The sequence below is a fragment of the Oryctolagus cuniculus genome, chromosome 20 (genome assembly GCF_051225735.1).
Source record: "Oryctolagus cuniculus isolate XC-2025 breed Fujian yellow rabbit chromosome 20, ASM5122573v1, whole genome shotgun sequence".
NCBI classification, from domain to species: domain Eukaryota; kingdom Metazoa; phylum Chordata; class Mammalia; order Lagomorpha; family Leporidae; genus Oryctolagus; species Oryctolagus cuniculus.
Window position 1 is genome coordinate 17695699 of NC_142886.1, and position 16999 is coordinate 17712697.

Here is a 16999-nt window from a genome sequence, read left to right on the forward strand (position 1 = left end):
CCACCTTACAGATGGGGCAAGTGAAGCGAAGGGAAGCTCCACTCTCAGCCTGGGCTCTCCGAGCTACGGAAGGCAGGGCTGGGACTCAAACAGGGCACGTCTGGCTCCGGAGTTCTCGCTGCTGCTCAGCCCCTCCGACGGCACTGTCACTCTTGTCACTCGTGCATTGCTGCTTCTGGGCGGCCAGGATCATGAATGGGGAAGCCAGGAGAAGGCCATGTGCTTCTGGGTGGATCATCACTGACCTGGGCATCAGTTCCCAGGTGAAATCCTGGCAAGATCCGCACCCAGGTCCCGCAGCCTCCTCACTGGCCCTCCCGCGACCCTGGCGGCGGCGGCCTCTCGGGCTCTAAAGGCACGCATCATTCAAAGACCAGGACACACATTCCGCAGAGCCTCCCCGACTGCCAGCCAGTCTGTCCCGGCGAAGCTGGGCATCTCCAAGGGCGCAGCCCTGCCACGAAATGCCAGCCAAGAGTGGCAGCCAGCGGCCAGGCTGCCCGGCGGCACCAGCTGCTCAGGGTGTCAGGAGCAGCTGCTGCATACAGAGAGGATTTGAGGAGGCTTCAGATACCATGCAAATCCCAGCTGGGAGGTGCAGGGGGCAGGTGGGCTCCGGGAATGGAGTCAGTCCTGGCCCAGGGGCCCATGAGGTTGGAGAAGCAAGTGTACCTACAGGGCCCACAGGCTGGGCATCCTGTGTGCCACCTGCTCTGCTCCTCCCAGGCCTCCGCCCAGCTCCCACCCCTCACACGTCTGAGCTCACTTCCTTCATGGCAATTGACTTGTTTGGCTCCTTGTGTATCGTCTGCCTCTCCCCGGTTAGAATGAAAGCACCATAAAGTCAGGGGCTTTGTCTTGTCCATTATTGGGCAACCACTGTCTAGAAAGAGATTAATACCAAATGGAATGATGTCTAAAGAATGAATGAGTTGGGGCTGGCATGGTGGCGTAGTGGGTAAAGCCTCCGCCTGCAGTGCTGGCATCCCATATGGGTGCCAGTTCGAGTCCCAGCTGCTTTACTTCCAATCCAACTCTGTGTTATGCCCTGGGAAAGCAGTAGAAGGTGGCCCAAGTGCCTGGGCACCTGCACCCACGTGGGAGACCTGGGAGAAGCTCCTGGATCCTGGCTTTGGATCAGTGCAGCTCCAGTCATTGCGGCCATCTGGGGAGTAAACCAGCGGATGGAAGACCTCTCTCTCTCTCTCTCTGCCTGTGCTTCTCTGTAACTCTTCCTTTCAAATAAATAAATATTTGTTTAAAAAAAAAAGAATGAATAAATGAGTGAATGGGTGAATGGGCCCAAACAGGCCCAGGCCCTTAAATACTGAGGAGCGCAGGTACAGACAGCTCAGCTGGCCCAACGTCTCTCGTCTCCCCTTTCTCGGGAAATATAGCCTTCGTGAATGTTTAATTCTAGTGTCTTAAAATATCTTTGTTTCTTCTAATTACACAAGTAACATGTGCGCACAGTTGAGGTTTAAACATTACTGGAAGGAATGACTTAGCAAAAACTCCCCCTGATCCCACATCTTAAAGTCACTGTTAATGGTGTTGTCAGCATCAGTTCTGTTTTAAAAGAAGCCAATCTGTGCATCAGAGAAAAGCAAGCAGTCACAATTCCAGCAAACTAACAACTATTATCATTGCCCCTTTGTAATCTTTTCCTATGTGTGTATTTACAGGTTAACCATAATGTGCTTATCCTGTAACCTGCCATTTTTACTTATTATATCATAACTGGTATTCCAAGTTATGGAGCCCATCTGCTCATTATTATAATGGCAATGTAATATTCCACCAAGTGGAAAACTGTAATTTACTTAACTTAGATGTTCAACAAAGGGAGCATTTACTTGCCATTTCCACTGAGACGGATGATATCATAAAGAATGTCTTTTATGCTTATAACAAAAGAATTCAGTGCTTTTCCTCATTGAGACTGATTCCTAATGAAAAATTTCCTAACAAATAGTCCCAGGAGTGGAATCACCGGGTGAAAGGGGATAGTAGCTTAAGGCTGATGATGTAGATGGCCACGGGGAGCTGTGTCACGTGGGGAACAAGTTTGCCACCACGTTCCCACAGTCGCCTCTGTGGCCATCTCCCCATTGTCTATACCCCTCCCAGGGGCCAGGCGGCTCGCTCCACTGCAGGTACAAATCAACCCAAGAACACCATCGGAAAGGCCTTCTAACCCCAAACTGACTTAACAAACTCAGGCTGAGTAGGAAACAGATTCCAGGCCTGAGCAATCAACTCTCATCTGGGCAAGTCAAGATCTACCTAGAGCAAGGGCAGGTGTTTGGTGCAGGGGCTAAGATGCTGTTTGGAGGACCAGTTTTGTGGTGCAATGGTATTAAGCCACCACTTGTGATACCAGCATCCCATATGAGCCCCAGTTTCAATCCCGGGTGCTCCGCTTCTGACCAGCTCCCTGCTAATGTGCCTGGGAAAGCAGTGGAAGATGGCCCAAGTGCTTTGGCCTGGACCAGCCCTGGCTGTTGGAACATTTTTTGAGTGAACCAGCTGATGAAAGATCTGTGTGTGTGTGTGTGTGTGTGTGTGTGTGTATCTCCCTCTGTCTCAGTAACTCTGCCTTTCAAATAAATAAATAAATTTGATTTATTTGAAAGCCAGAGTTACAGAGAGGCAGAGGGGGAGAGAGAGAGAAAGAGACAGGCCTTCCATCCGCTGGTTCACCCCCCAGATGGCACAATAGCCAAGAGCTGCGGTCAATATGAAGCCAGGAGCCAGGAGCTTCTTCTGGGTCTCCCATGCAATGCAGGGGCCCAAACATTTGGGCCACCTTCTACTGCTTTCCTAGGCTATAGCAGAGAGCCAGATCAGAAGAGGAGCAGCCGGGACTGGAAATGGCACCCATATGGGATGCTGGTACTGCAAATGGTGGTTTTACCTGCTATGCCACATCACTGGCCCCGATAAAGAAATCTTTATTTAAATCTTTATTTATTTGAAAGGCAGAGTTACAGACAGAAGCAAAGAGAGAGACACACACAGGGTAAGATCTTCCATCTGCTGGCTCACTCCCCAAGTGGCCATAATGGCCTGGGCTGAGCCAAGCCAAAGTCAGAAGTCAGGAGTTTCATCCAGGTCTCCCACGTGGGTGGCAGAGGCCCAGGCACTTGAGTCATCTTCTGCTACTTTTCCCAGGCACAATAGCAGGGAGCAGGATCAGAAGTGGAGCTGCTGGGGCCCGAATCAGTGCCTATATGGGACGTGAGCATTGTAGGCGGCTTCACCTGCTGTGCCACAATGCACAGCAGGTGCACAATGTAATGGCCTCAATATATCTTTCTTTTTTTTTTTTTTTAAAGATGCTACTTGGGACACCTGCATCCCCTAGTAGAGTGCCTGGATTTGAGTCCTGGCTCCCCTCCTGACTCCAGCTTCCTGCTAAAGCACACCCTTAGGAGGCAGCAGTGATAGCACAATTACTTAGGTCCCTGCCACCCATATGGGAGACCCAGTTCCAGGCTGCAGCTTAGCCCAGCCCTGGCTGTTGTGGGCATTTGGGAAGTGAGCCAGTGCATGAAAGATGGCTCCCTCTCTCTCTACCTTTCACAACAAATAAATAAACAAACAAATCAGGAATACTTTAAAAAAAAAATCTCCCTAAAGCTAATTAGCCTTTTTCCACACCCTGCAAACTAAGGCTCCCATGGACCAGCCAGGAGCCCCAGCAGCTTGTCCAGTGAAGCTCTGCCCAAGTGCCACTCTGTCTGCCCTTCCTGTGGGGCCTCTCACCCTGCCCTGAGCTCGTCTGGACAGACAGACAAGGAGATGCTGCAGAAATGAGGCAAAAACAAGAGGACTTGCTCCTCTGGGGCTCACTTCTGCGGCAGCTAAGCCTCCAACAATTCCCTTACCTCCCAGGGCCCCAGACACTTCACTCAAGCCCCCCACCCCCACCCCGCCGGCCAGCACCACTTGACTCGTTCGTGGTGCTGAGCTGGGTCGGGAGCTCAGGTGGAATGCCCTTCCCACTGCATGCACGGAGGCCCAAGGCCCAAAGTACCCAGGAACCTACTGGTAGAAAGGGAACGTGGGAAGATGCTGCCTCCCATGTGCCGGCTCTCTTGCCTCACTCACGTCTGCCAGTCTGGGTCTGGCCCAGTTTTTAGAAGCCATGTGTCTCCAGCAGTGACGTGCTGTGACTGCCGGGCACTCCCACCACTTTAGAACCACAGCCCCGTGATGGGGCTTGGATAGGAAGCCGGGTAAACCTGCAACCTCCAGACCCAAGCCAAAGAGGCACTGGGCAGGCAGGCTGGGCTGGGGACCCCCTCGGTGCCCATAACACACTCACTTCTCACACCCTGAGTGCTCGGCTCCGAACAGACATCAGGATCGGTGTCCAGGAGGGTCCGGGGCCAGCCGCTGTCCTGGTTCCACACTGGAGCTTGGTGCCATTCTCAGCAGCGTGGGCAAGCATCAGCCACGGGACTCAGCTGAGCCCTGGCTGGTGGGCGGGCCACCTCCATCACTTCCATGCGTCCCTTGGGAATGAAAGAGGAGGCCTTTGTTAGCTTCATCTGTCCCCTGCCCTGAGCCACCAAGTTAAGCTGGCTGAAGGGACAGCTCTAAGGCAAACATTGCAAAGGCCTGGGCTCCGGGCCCAGTCACCAGGGCCCCTCTCCTGGAACCGGCCACCTCCTCTCAGCTGTTTTGTCTGCTCAGGTCTGGTCAACCCAGCCATGAGAGCCTGAGATGGTGCCGGGACAATCCACACCGTGGGGACAGGACCTGGGGCTTCTTGCATCACCAGTGAGTGAGCGCACACTTGTCAATCTGAGCAGAGATATAATTTTAGAATCTAGCTCCATCCTCAGTTAGCTTCAAATTACTCTCTCACCTTCACCCTGCAGTGGGGACATCTGTCGTCAAGGGCGGTCAAGAGCCTCACGGGAGGCAGACAGGGTGGGGCATTTGCTGCAGCATTTTGGACATCAAGCAGAATCGCACACAAACAAGCAGTCTGCTCAAACCTTCCACCCGCAATTTCACGACTGTGATACATATTTATCTCTCTTTATTACTTTGCAATCGTTACTATTATTTTCTCATTGTTATTATTACTCTTAACATCGATAACTGGCTATAAGTTGTTATCAACCTTACTTTATAACACCCTTTGCCAAGTACATACGTTTAACAATGTTGCCAAGACTCGTCCATTTGATGGAGATCCCAGCGTTTTTTGCTTTACAATGAAGGTGCTGGGGCAGGTGCATGGCACAGCGATTAAGCTCCCACTTAGGGTGCCTGCATCCCAAATCATAGTGCCTGGGTTCCACTCCAGGCTCCTCTCCATTCCAGCTTCCTGTTAATGTGCACTCTGGGAGGCAGCAGATGATGGCTCAAGTGGTTAGGTTCCTGCCATCCGTGGAGGGGATCCAGATAGCGTTCCTGGCTCCTGGCTTCAGTCTGGCCAGCCCCAGTCATTACAGGCATTTGGGGAGTGAATGAACCAGGGCATGGGAGATTCAATCTCTCTCCCTCTCTCTCTCTCTCTCTCTCTCTCTCTGAGTGTGTGTGTCTCACTGCCTTTCAAATAAAGTAAAAGTTTTTAAATTTAAAAGGAGGATGTTGAAGCTTCCCTGAAAACCCGATATAACACAGTGCACAGCTGCCCAAGGACAGTATTGAGGCCTAACAGAGCCCTGTGGAGACTCAGATCAGTCTCTCGGATGCTGATCTCCGTATACGGCTGGGGCGGGAGTGGGCGTCACCCCCACATGGACAGCCAAGCACAGTGCATCACAGGCACAGTCCCACCACGCAGCAGACGACACTCACCTCCACTTCCTCCCTGCCTCCACCCTCAGGCTCTGAGCAGAAGTAACTAGGTCTTTGCTCCCCAGGCTGACAGTCTGTGGGGCAATCACCCAGAGGAAGTGAATGCATAGGGCTCAGAGATCGGAAATGCACTATATGAAGATGCACTTTTGGGGGGTGGGGTGTGTACCCCTTGCATCTCCCACTCCGGGCTCCTGGCTTCAGTGTGAAGTGCACTGGGCTGTTGGGCTCCCCTTGCCTCTGTCTCTCCCCAGCTCCTTCACCCCACACACCTGTCTCTCTTCCTCCCTCCCCCAGGCCGCCGATGGTGGACAGGGACCACCCTGGCATGTACCCATCAGCTAAAGGAAAGGGCCGCAATGGCCGGGCACATCTGATACCCACCCCCCAAACACACCAGCAGCACTGTGACCCTGTGCCTGGGGAGTTCAATCCCACCCGCGAGTACTTCCCCTTCTCTGGCCCTGAGCAGGCCACAGCATTAGCACAAGCCCAGACCAAAACAGAAACAGAAACCAAAGACCACATTCTGCCCGCCCAGCCTGCCGGTCGCTGGCTGCCGTTGGCCCAGAAAGCTGCTGCCGGCCACGCCTTCCGCTTCCTATGTGCAGATGGTCCCACCCCTGCCCCCAAGCTGTCCCCAGCCCTCTCCAACACTCCCTGCCCCCCAGGAACAGGTCCCAGAGGACAGAGGACAGAGGACAGGAGGCCCCTTTGTGGACCGCTTGGGCTACACCGTCAGTGTTCGGAACAGATGAACGGGTGAAGAGCTCATGTGCAGGTGGACTGACTTTTTCATGGCTCTCCCCTCTGTGACTCTCCCAGGACTCCTGCGGAGCAGCGAGTACAGAAGCGACCACTTCCATTTCATAGGAGAAAACAGAGGCTCAGGACTTGGACTTGCTGAGATCCACACTTTGGATTCAACTTCCATCCTCAGGCTCTGAGGCCCCCATAGCAAACCTTCAAACTGCCTCCCACCTACATCTCGTCCTTAAGGCACACATCTGCGCCCGCGCAGCACGGGTCTTCCATTCCGCGTAATCTACTTAGTCTGTTCGCTAAGCTGCTTATTTTGCAAACACACAGCTGAGTTTGTCCACCGGCTTTTCCATCAGCATGCTTGGGGCACTCCTGGGAGCTTGAAGAAGCAGAGACCATGGCCCTGTCCTCCCTTCCTGCCATCCTCTGCACTCACCCACCCCCACCACCCCTTCCTCTGGATCCTGCTTATCCCACAGCAACTGGGCTGTTCTGTTCCTGATGTCCCCACGAGCCAGGGACCATCCTTGTAGTGAAACACCTTGTTCCAGCCTAAAACTATCTGTGTGCCTGTTTCCCCCACCAGGCAATGCAGTCCTCGAGAACACAGAACTCCTGTTGGATGCATGCACCAACAAGGTAGAGAAAGGCCCAGTCAAATTCCTGGGAGATAGAATCACCCAGTGTTAGTAACCAGGCAGAGTCATGTCTGGCGCCATCATGGAGGGCGCCTCTCCCACAAAGCACCATGAATGTAGGCTTGCGACGTCAAGGCTCTACCGATCAGAGAAGATAGGAGGCTGCCTGCTTTTCTTTCTCCCATCTCCAAGAGGCATCACACAAACTGAGAGGTGAACAGGGCCAGAGCCGGTGGCTTGGATCTGGACAACACCCAAGTCCCGTCCAATAACACATAAGGATGGCTGGGGCAGGAACAGAGCATCCCAGACAGCCTGGGGGACAGCACAGGCCCCTGCAGGAGCCAGAGGCCAAGCCCTGGTTCAGGTGAGAATAGCACTGCCTGTTCTGTTCTTCCCACAATGCACTGGCACTCACAAAAGGCACATCCAGTGTTCACACACCCAGGACTCGTTTCCCAAAGAGGTTTAACCAGCAGCTGCTGGCTGGAAATTCCCTCTGCATCATTTTCTCTCCACCCCTGTAACTATTTAGGGTGCGCTGGGCTTGCAGGCTTGAGCCTCAACTCCTCCGACAGCAAACCAAAAACTAGATCTCTCCCACCCCGTCGCCACGGTGGGAACCTAAGACTGGACCCGGAAAGGCTGCAGCAAACCCCATCCCTTTTCCTTCCCAACTCTCCTCTTCCTTAACCCTTCCCAGATCCCCTTGCCCTTCTGTGAGCTGACGGGTGGGGTCTTCCCACCTGCCAGGCAGCTCTCCAACAGACACCAAGGGGCGTCCTACAGTTCATTTCAGGTGCCCCCTGGGTCCCACATGTCGAGGGCTCAGACCCACAAGACTGGCCCAGCTCAGAAGCCAGACAAACCCTTGTCACCTGTACTTCTGACCGCCTGGCTACAAACCATGGTTCCCAGCCACCTCCCTCTTTTCAGGTTCCGTTGATTTGCTAGGAGGACTCACAGAACTTGGAGAAGCACTCGCTGATCTTTACTGGTTTATGATCAAGGATCCAAAGGAACAGCCAGATGAGGACAGACGGGGCATGGTGGGGGTGGGGAGCCGCTTTCCAACACCACGTGTTCTGCTACCCAGAAGCTCCCCAAGTCTTACTTGAGTTTTCAAGGAACTTAATCTCTAGCCCTCCACACCTTCCCTGGAGGTGGGGGTAAGGCTGCAAGCCCCAGCCCCCTAGTCCTCAGTTGCTCTTTCTAGCCCTCCACTGGCCCCATCTTGAGGCTACTTAGGCTCCCCGCCCCCAGGATGTCATCAGCATAAACTCAGAGGTTAATCAAAGGGACTCATTATGAATGACAAGATAATCCTGCCACTCAAGAAATTCCAAGAGTTTTAGGATTCTATAACTGAGAGCCTGGGACAAAGGGCAAATATATTTCATATTACACCACACCCCCACACACACCCCGACCCAGGGGTCCACGGAGTAAAGAGAAAATGCCCCCCCCCGGGGGGGAGCTCCCTGCTTGCTCAAAGCACCACAGTGCTTCCCCATAATTCAGAACGATTGCTTTTACTTATCCAGGAGTAAGACCAGCTCTGAACACCAGTGGGTTAGGCACTTTCCAAACCCAGGACCGATCGTGCTCACCTACAAAAGTGACTGGTACTCCGAATCCTGGGGGCGGGGAGTAGCAGGGGGGAACTGTGTCTTGGAAGCTGGGAGGCAGTGCAGGGAAGGTGGGTGGAGGCAGGCACTGAGCCCCCACTGCTCTTGACCTTATCCCTCCTCCCTGGGCTTGCAGTCTAGATTTGCCTGCCCGCCCAGCATCTCCCCATGCCCTCTTCTGCTTCCATTGGAGGCCACCTTGTCTGTCACCCTCCTCTCCTCTCTTCTTCCCCGCATCTGACCTCTTATAAGCTCCCGCCTATCTCCCCCCTCGGAGCCAACTCCTACTCCTTGGAGGGCAGTTTCTGAGTTTCTGGCTCCAGGGTCCCCTCCCCCCTCCTGCTACTATCCCACCTTCTGGCACTGGGTAACTGCTGCTCACTGCCTGAAAGGCTGGACAGCTGCTGGGCTCTCTAATTAGCCGCCTGGCCGCCGTCCCAGCACGAGGCATGTGTTACAGTAAAGAGCTGCCTCACCTCCCCTTCACCAACAATCCACTATGCAGCCAGAGCCCTGGAATCCTCATCACATGACACCAGCAAGCCTCCCCCCAGCCAGCCAGGAAGGAGGAGGCACTGGCCTCCCAACCTCACTAACGAAGTGACCAGGACTTTGTCGGCATTCTCTCCATAACTGCCTGTGTCCTTCAGGTGTCGCCCAGGTCAGCCTGCCACACAGCAGGGACTCTGCCTCTTGGATGCGTCACCAGCGCAGGTGGAGAACAGGCCGGCAGGTCCCTCAGAGGACAAGCCTGGACCGCCCCACATCCTGACACCTGTGCCCTGAGGCCAAGCCACCCTGGATGCTTCCAAACAAACAACAGGGCTGCTCCAGGAAGGCTCACGGAAGCTGGTTGGTCTCTTCATGGTGTTGTATTCCAGCGGCCCACGAATATTTATGGGGTACCCGCTGAAGGCCAGGCACAGTGCTAGGTGTGAACAAGACAAGGAGGCCAGGCATAGTGCTAAGTGTGAACAGGACAATGTTCTGGAGCTCACAGGCCGCCAGGAGACAATACCCATTGGCCAACACACACTGGAGTTTCTGCAATTATGCCATGAAGAAGGAAAAAGGCCTGGGAGGGGACAGAAAAAAACTGGATGCTGGAGGGTGAGCCTTAAACAGAAGGAGGTGGAAGAAGCCATGCAGGGAAGGGGGAGACCCTGCGGTCAGAGAAAGCTGAACAGCTTGAGAAGCAACAATAGTGGGCATTCAGACTGCAGAGACCCTGCGCAGGGTGAGGAGGCGTGGACCCCAGCCTGGCCAATCACAGCACCACATTCCCCTGGCCCAAGGAGTGGTCCAGGAACAGACACCTGCTCCAATCAGAGCCAAGGCTGGCACTTTTGTTGCAATGACCAGAAAAGTGTGCTACATAAAAAAAGACAGGAGGCCTTGCTTATGGACCATGTCCTGTATTGGGCCCCAGTAGACCAGGCTGCAAATTAAAATGGAGTCACCCACACTAACGTTACAAATGACTAAGCTATTTATCTGACCTTCTGAGAAATCAGGATTAGAGTGATAACAGTCAAATTTCCCAATCAGGCCAGTTTCAGTTGGCAGATAAAGTCCCTTCTGCCTTAATCCTTACACAGAGAAAGACAGCCTAACACCACCTGACTGCGGCAGGAATTCGACATAGTGCTTAAGAAGCCTCTAGAGGGGCCAGCACTGTGGCTTAGCAGGTAAAGCTGCTGCCTGCAGTGCCAGCATCCCATATGGGCACGGGTTCGAGTCTCAGCTGCTCCACTTCCGATCCAGCTCTCTGCTATGGCCTGGGAAAGCAGTAGAAGTTGGCCCAAGTGCTTGGGCCTCTGCACCTGCGTGGGAGACCCATAAGAAACTCCTGGCTTCAGATGGGTGTAGCACTGGCCATTGCAGCCATCTGGGGAGTGAACCAGCAGATGGAGGACCTCTCTCTGTGTCTCTCTCTCTCCCCTCCCACCCCCCACCTCTCTGTAACTAAAAAGAAGCCTCTGGGGTTGAGGCCAGCGCTGTAGTGTAGTATGTTAAGCCTCTGCCTGCAGCGCCGGCATATGGGATGCCAGTTCATTTCATGTCCTGGCTGCTCCTCTTTTAATCCAGCTCTCTGCTAATGGCCTGGGAAAGCATGGAAGATGGCCTAAGTGCATGGGCCCCTGCACCCACATGGGAGACCAGAAGAAGCTCCTGGCTCCATTGAGGCCATTTTGGGGGTGAACCAGCATATTGAAGATATATATATATATATATATATCTGTCTTTCAAACAAATAAATAATGGTTTTTAAAAAGCCTCTAGGAACACCTGCATCCCATTCAGAGTGCCTGCTCTGCTTCCGATTCCAGCTTCCTCCTAATGAGCACCCTGGGAGGCAGCACGAAAATGAGTCCCTGCCACCCAAATACTTAAGACCTGGGACTGAGTTTCAGGCCCCTGACTTTGGCCTGGCCTAGCAGCTGTTGCAGGCATCTGGGGAGTGAATCAGAATATAGATCTGCTCTCTCTCGCTCTCTCTCTCTCTCTCTCTCTGCCTTTCAAAACAAAACAAAAAAATCAATAAAACTTAAAATAACCTGATGTTACTTTAATTATAATTAAAATTATAATTATCCCTTATTTTTCTATTGTTCTGTTCCTCATCTTACAAGGAAGGTAACTTGGAGAAAACCAATCCACTTTTTGTTCCTTGTTTTGCTTTCTGCAGCCTCTCTCTGTGTAGAAAACCAACCGCTTTGCTCAGCCCAGCACAGCACATTTATTTTACAGAGCAGCATTGCTTGGTTCTGGAATCCAAACTAAAAGCAATTGAGGGTGCTACATGAAATTGCAACATTGTCCTTTGAGAAGAGGCACTTTCTTTCCACTGGACCTGGAAAGACGTAAACCTGCAGGTGAACGGGTGAACATGGAAGAAGTTTGAGAGAGAGAGAGATGGAGCAAGTCCCAGAGGCAGTGTAAGAACCCCGGATCTGGCTTTATAAAGATTTATTTATTTATTTGAAAGGCAGAGTTACAGAGAGACAAGGACACACACACACACACACACACACACACAGAGGGAGAGAGAGAGAGAAATCTTCCATCCTCTGGCTCCCTCCCCAAATGGCCACAACTGAGCCAAGCTGAAGCCAGGACCAAGTGCTTCATCCAGGTAACATGGGTAACAGGAGCCCAAGCACTTGGGCCATCCTCTGCCGCTTCCCCAGACTCATTAGCAGGGAGCTGGGTTGGAGGTGAAGCAGCTGGGACTAGAACTGGTGCCCATATGGGATGCCGGCACTGCAGGCAGTGGCTTTACCTGCTGCGCCACAGCACCAGCCCTAGGGCCATCTTTGAGAAACCCCTAAATAGAGCCTGACAGCCCTGACACTGTAAGTCTGAGCTTTCCCTGGAATGGGAAGCACAGGGTATTAACAAACTGGGGCCTCTAGCTGCTATCCTGTTTCTTTTTCTTTTTCCCAATCTTAATTGACTTTATTTTGGATTCTAGCATCCAGTAATGCCTTGCTCCATAACACAGAGAGAATGTCATGATGGGCTGAGCAGCAGGGCTTGGTTTTAGACAGCGAAAGCCTGAGAAAGCAGAAACAAGGAACAAAAAGCAGATTGGTCACTTCAAAATCATTTTCCGTGTAAGATCAGGACGCTGAGACAGAACAATAAAAAAGTAAGGGATTGGTTGACACGGGGTGACATTTCTTTTGTGTAAGGATTGAGGGAGAGGGAACTTCTTTCCCATGCCAATTGAAGCTGGCCTGATTGGGAAATTTGGCTGTTTATCTCTGTGGTCCTGATTTTCTTTTCTTCTTCTTTTTTTTTTTTTTTTGACAGGCAGAGTGGACAGTGAGAGAGAGATACAAAGAGAAAGCTCTTCCTTTGCCGTTGGTTCACCCTCCAATGGCCGCTGCGACCGGCACACCGCGCTGATCTGAAGCCAGGAGCCAGGTGCTTATCCTGGTCTCCCATGGGGTGCAGGGCCCAAGCACTTGGGCCATCCTCCACTGCACTCCCTGGCCACAGCAGAGAGCTGGCCTGGAAGAGGGGCAACCGGGACAGAATCTGGCGCCCCGACCGGGACTAGAACCTGGTGTGCCAGCGCCGCAGGCGGAGGATTAGCCTAGTGAGCCGCGGCGCCGGCCCTGATTTTTCAGAAGGTCAGAACCAGCTGAGTTTCAGCCTGATGACACGGAACTTCAGCGTGAGTGACTCCATTTTGATTTTTAGCCTGCGCTGGTGGGGCTTGGCGTAAGAACTGAGCCTGTAACAATGGCTCCTGTAATTTTCTGTTTACCAATTCCTCCTGTTGGTCAGGCCCTCTGAGAGAGCCCCACCACTGCCTTCAGTCACCAGCAGATTTCAGCCTCATCACTCACAGTTCCCGGTGTCCTGATGATCATGCATTTCTTTGAGTTTTTTCATGCCAGCCAAAGAAAGATCATTTGACAGTCAACAGATAACTGTATGCAAAATATTTTGAGGGGCCGGCGCTGTGGCGTAGTGGGTTAAAGCCCTAGTTTGCAGTGCCGGCATCCCATATGGGTACAGTTCAAGTCCCAGCTGCTCCACTTCCGATCCAGCTCTCTGTTATGGCCTGGGAAAGCAGTAGAAGATGGCCCAAGTGCTTGGGCCCCTGCACCCACGTGGGAGACCTGGAAGACACTCCTGGCTTCAGATCAGCACAGCTCTGGCCATTGTGGCCATCTGGGGAGTAAACCAGCAGATGAAAGACCTCTTTCTCTCTCTCTCTCTCTCTCTCTGTTTCCCCCTCTCTCTGGAACTCTTTCAAATAAATAAAATAAATCTTTAAAAAAAAACTTTTTGAGAGAATAGTTCTATTCTAGTTGTCATTTGCAAACAGGAAAACTGTGATTAGCACGGATGATTCTCCTCCATCTGGAACATACCCGGCTGGCTCAAGGATCACACACCTGAAGGCCACTTGCCCCCACTGCTGCTATAAAAACCAATGGCTCTGCTCTGTGCAGACAGAAAGGCAAAGAACTGAGGACAAGCTATGTCAGACTCCTAGCAAGGTGGCTCAGTCTCAGTGGGCAGGTGTAGCTTGGGGGCTCCAAATCTCCCTCCTGGCCGCTGCTCAGACTTAGTCATTTCCCCTAGGTTGGGAGAGAGGATGACTCAGCACACGGTGGTCAGCAACCTGGCACCCATTGACCATCTCCTCCCAGCAGCACTCATGAAGGCTGGAGACCAGGCACGAGTCAAAAACAGGTAGTTCACAAAGAGATTATTCTTACTGTCCCTCTCCTTCAAGTAATAGCCCACAGGGAAGGCCTGCATCCACTTGACTGGACACTGACCCAAGCCAGACTAGCACTTCCACCACGTGGCTTAATCCCAGCAACCCTAGCCCTGGCTGAGTCTCTCGCTGGACAGCTCCATCTATGGAGAAAGCACCAAGCCTTGCAACATCCTCAAAATATGGCTCCCAACAGCAGTTAGGCAAGAGTAATTAAAGGGAATCTTAGCTCAGTCAGTCTGTCATTAGCCATGTAATTAGCCTGTTGAAAATAATTAACATTCCTTTTGACAAAGTAAAGAGAGGACCCATTACATTCATTAGCACAGCCACAAATCAGCCTGAGGAAGGCCGTGAAGTCATCGCCTCCTGGTCTTGCAAAGGATGGAGATAGCATTAGGTGACTCAGACCAGGTGGCCAGTCCCGCCCTGAGCCAGGCTCACGGGTGAGCTGACGCATATGAGCATGGATCCATTACAGATAAGAAGAATACGCCCATACCTACTCAGAAAGAACTTGAAGGAAATGCATGACTGTACCAAGACAGCCAGCCAAGGGCCAAGGCATGCCTCCCCAAAGGCCCTGAAAATGACAGAAAACCCATCATCTAGGGAGAATAAATGCATTACCAGCAAGCAAGAGAGGAATTGTATGAACCTCCTGTAGATGGAAGGCAGACGGGAATGAGGGGAGAAACCACAACCCTCAAACACAAAACCGTAACTGTAATCATAACAATAATAGCTTCATATGTGACAGACACGTTCTAAGAACTTAAGCATATACTATCTCATTTAATTCTCACACAAATCTTTTGCGATAGACAGGGACTATTATTCTCCCCACACAGGTGAGCTAGCTTTCTCAAGGTCACAGGACCAGTAGTGCCAGGACCAGGATTTGAACCCAGCAGTGTGGCTATGGATTCTACGCTCAGCAGCTCTGGGGGCTCCACATTCAGATCAGCAGATCCAGGGCACACAAAAGAGACCCCAATCAATTTGGAGCAGTGAGGCCAGCAACCTCTTCCCCACCTCCCCATCACACTGTGCCCCAGGTTCCCACCAGGGCTTAGCAGCCACATCCTACCCTCCTGCGTCCAGCTAGCTGCAGCTGGCTCCCGTGTGCAGAATCAGTGTTCACACAGAGGTGTTCAGAAAACCTCAAGACACAACCGAGGGCCTGGTGCTGTGGCACAGTAGGTTAATCCTCTGCCTGTGGCTCCAGCATCCCATATGGGCACTGGTTCTAGTCTTGGCTGGTCCTCTTCCAATCCAGCTCTCTGCTACGGCATGGAAAAACAGTGGAAGACGGCCCAAGTGCTTAGGCCCCTGCACTCGCGTGGGAGACCCGGAAGAAGCTCCTGGCTCCTGACTTCAGATCGGCTCAGCTCTGGCCATTGTGGTCATTTGGGAAGTGAACCAGTGGATGGAAGACCTCTCTCTCTGTCTCTCCCTCTCACTGTCTATCTCTCAAATAAATAAATAAATCCTTTTAAAAAAAGATACAATGGAAGGAGTGCAGAGGGTTCCCCCAGCATTTGACAAAGAACAATGCTGTGAAAAAAGTGTCAACTATTTAAAAACAGAAGTTCTAGGGGCCAGCATTGCTGCTCAGCAGGTTAGGCAGGTTAGCCTGCCCCAGCTGCATCCCACATGATCCAGCTCGCTGCTAATGTGCTGGATGATGGCCCAGATGTTTGGGCCCCTGTCACCCCATGGGAGACCCAGATGGAGTTCCAAGGTTCTAGCCTCGCCATGGACCAGCTCAAGCCATTGTGGCCGTGTGGGGAGTGAACCAGCGGATGGGATCTCTCTCTATCTCCCTCTTTGTCACTCTGGCTTTCAAATAACTTTGAAATAAAATTTGCTGACGAACTACTTTACCAAGCAAAAGGAGGTAGATGCTATTTCCTGCACCAGCCCGTGGGCCTCTCCAGTCTGGTTGGTCATTCCTGTCCCGTAGTCACTCCACATCTGTCTATGCTCCTGTCTAAGGTCTCTGCTCACAAGAGTCCTCCACCAGAACGCCCTGCTCTCTCTGCTCTGCTTACCCACATTTGCCTCTCCTTCCCGGCCCACTCAAAGATCATCCTGCTTAACGACAGGCCTGTGCATCCCACTTAACCCGCCACAGCCCCTCCCCCCCAGACTCCTCAGTGCACCTAACTCTCCAGCTCTGGTTGAGCTCTCCTGTGGAGCACAATACTGACAACTCACACGTCCTTGATCTTTGAGTGAGTCCAAGTCTTACCTTCGTAGGCTGCTCACAGACACACAGAGAGAGCATTAGCTTCTTCTTATACCCCAGTGTTTCACAATAACGTCCTCATAGGTCAGCTGAGCAGGTGCTGAGTGTGCTTTTGTTTCTCTTGGAAGTAGGAAGAGGAAAGCAACCATGGGGATATACTTCAACAGGGCTGGGCCCAGCACGCCCCACCCTCGCACATGGGCCATGACCTCCGAACTAGGCTACCTGGCTCTAGAGAGCTGGGAACGCCCTCTCCTTGGGCTGGGATCCAAAAAAAACACCTGCAAACCCCAAGGGTAAATCCAGAGGCAAAATACTCAAGAGGAGTAGGGGGTTCAGATGCTCTTTTTCTTTTTAAGAATAATTTATTTGAAAGAGTTACAGAGAGAGGTAGAGACGGAGAGAGAGAGGTCTTCCATTCCGCTGGTTCACTCCCCAAATGGCCACAACGGCCAGAGCTGCGGCTGATCCGAAGCCAAGAGCCAGGAACTTCTTCCAGGTCTCCCATGCGGGTGCAGGAATCCAAGGACTTGGGCCAACTTCTACTGCTTTTCCAGGTCATAGCAGAGAGCTGGATTGGAAGAGGAGCAGCTGGGACTCGAACCTGGTGCCCATATGGGATGCCGGCACTGCAGGCTGGGGCTTTAACCCACTTCAC

At 52.4% G+C, this 16999-nt stretch overlaps 1 protein-coding gene across 21 annotated transcripts in view; it reads right to left on the bottom strand.

The window, feature by feature from the left end:
• TMEM229B (transmembrane protein 229B) overlaps nucleotides 1-16999 on the bottom strand; it is a 57997-nt gene that overhangs the window by 15341 nt on the left and 25657 nt on the right. For 17 of the 21 annotated variants that reach the window (XR_007916881.3, XR_007916880.3, XM_070065127.2 and 14 more), the window contains exon 2: nucleotides 4331-4520. The exons of 1 other annotated variant lie outside the window; for it this stretch is intronic. The gene's annotated coding sequence lies outside the window, so the exon portion shown is untranslated. Of the gene's footprint in view, nucleotides 1-4; nucleotides 176-4330; nucleotides 4521-16344; nucleotides 16490-16999 lie in introns of those variants that run through there. 3 more of the 21 variants (XM_089322131.1, XM_070065128.2, XM_051839731.3) reach the window with 2 other exon arrangements.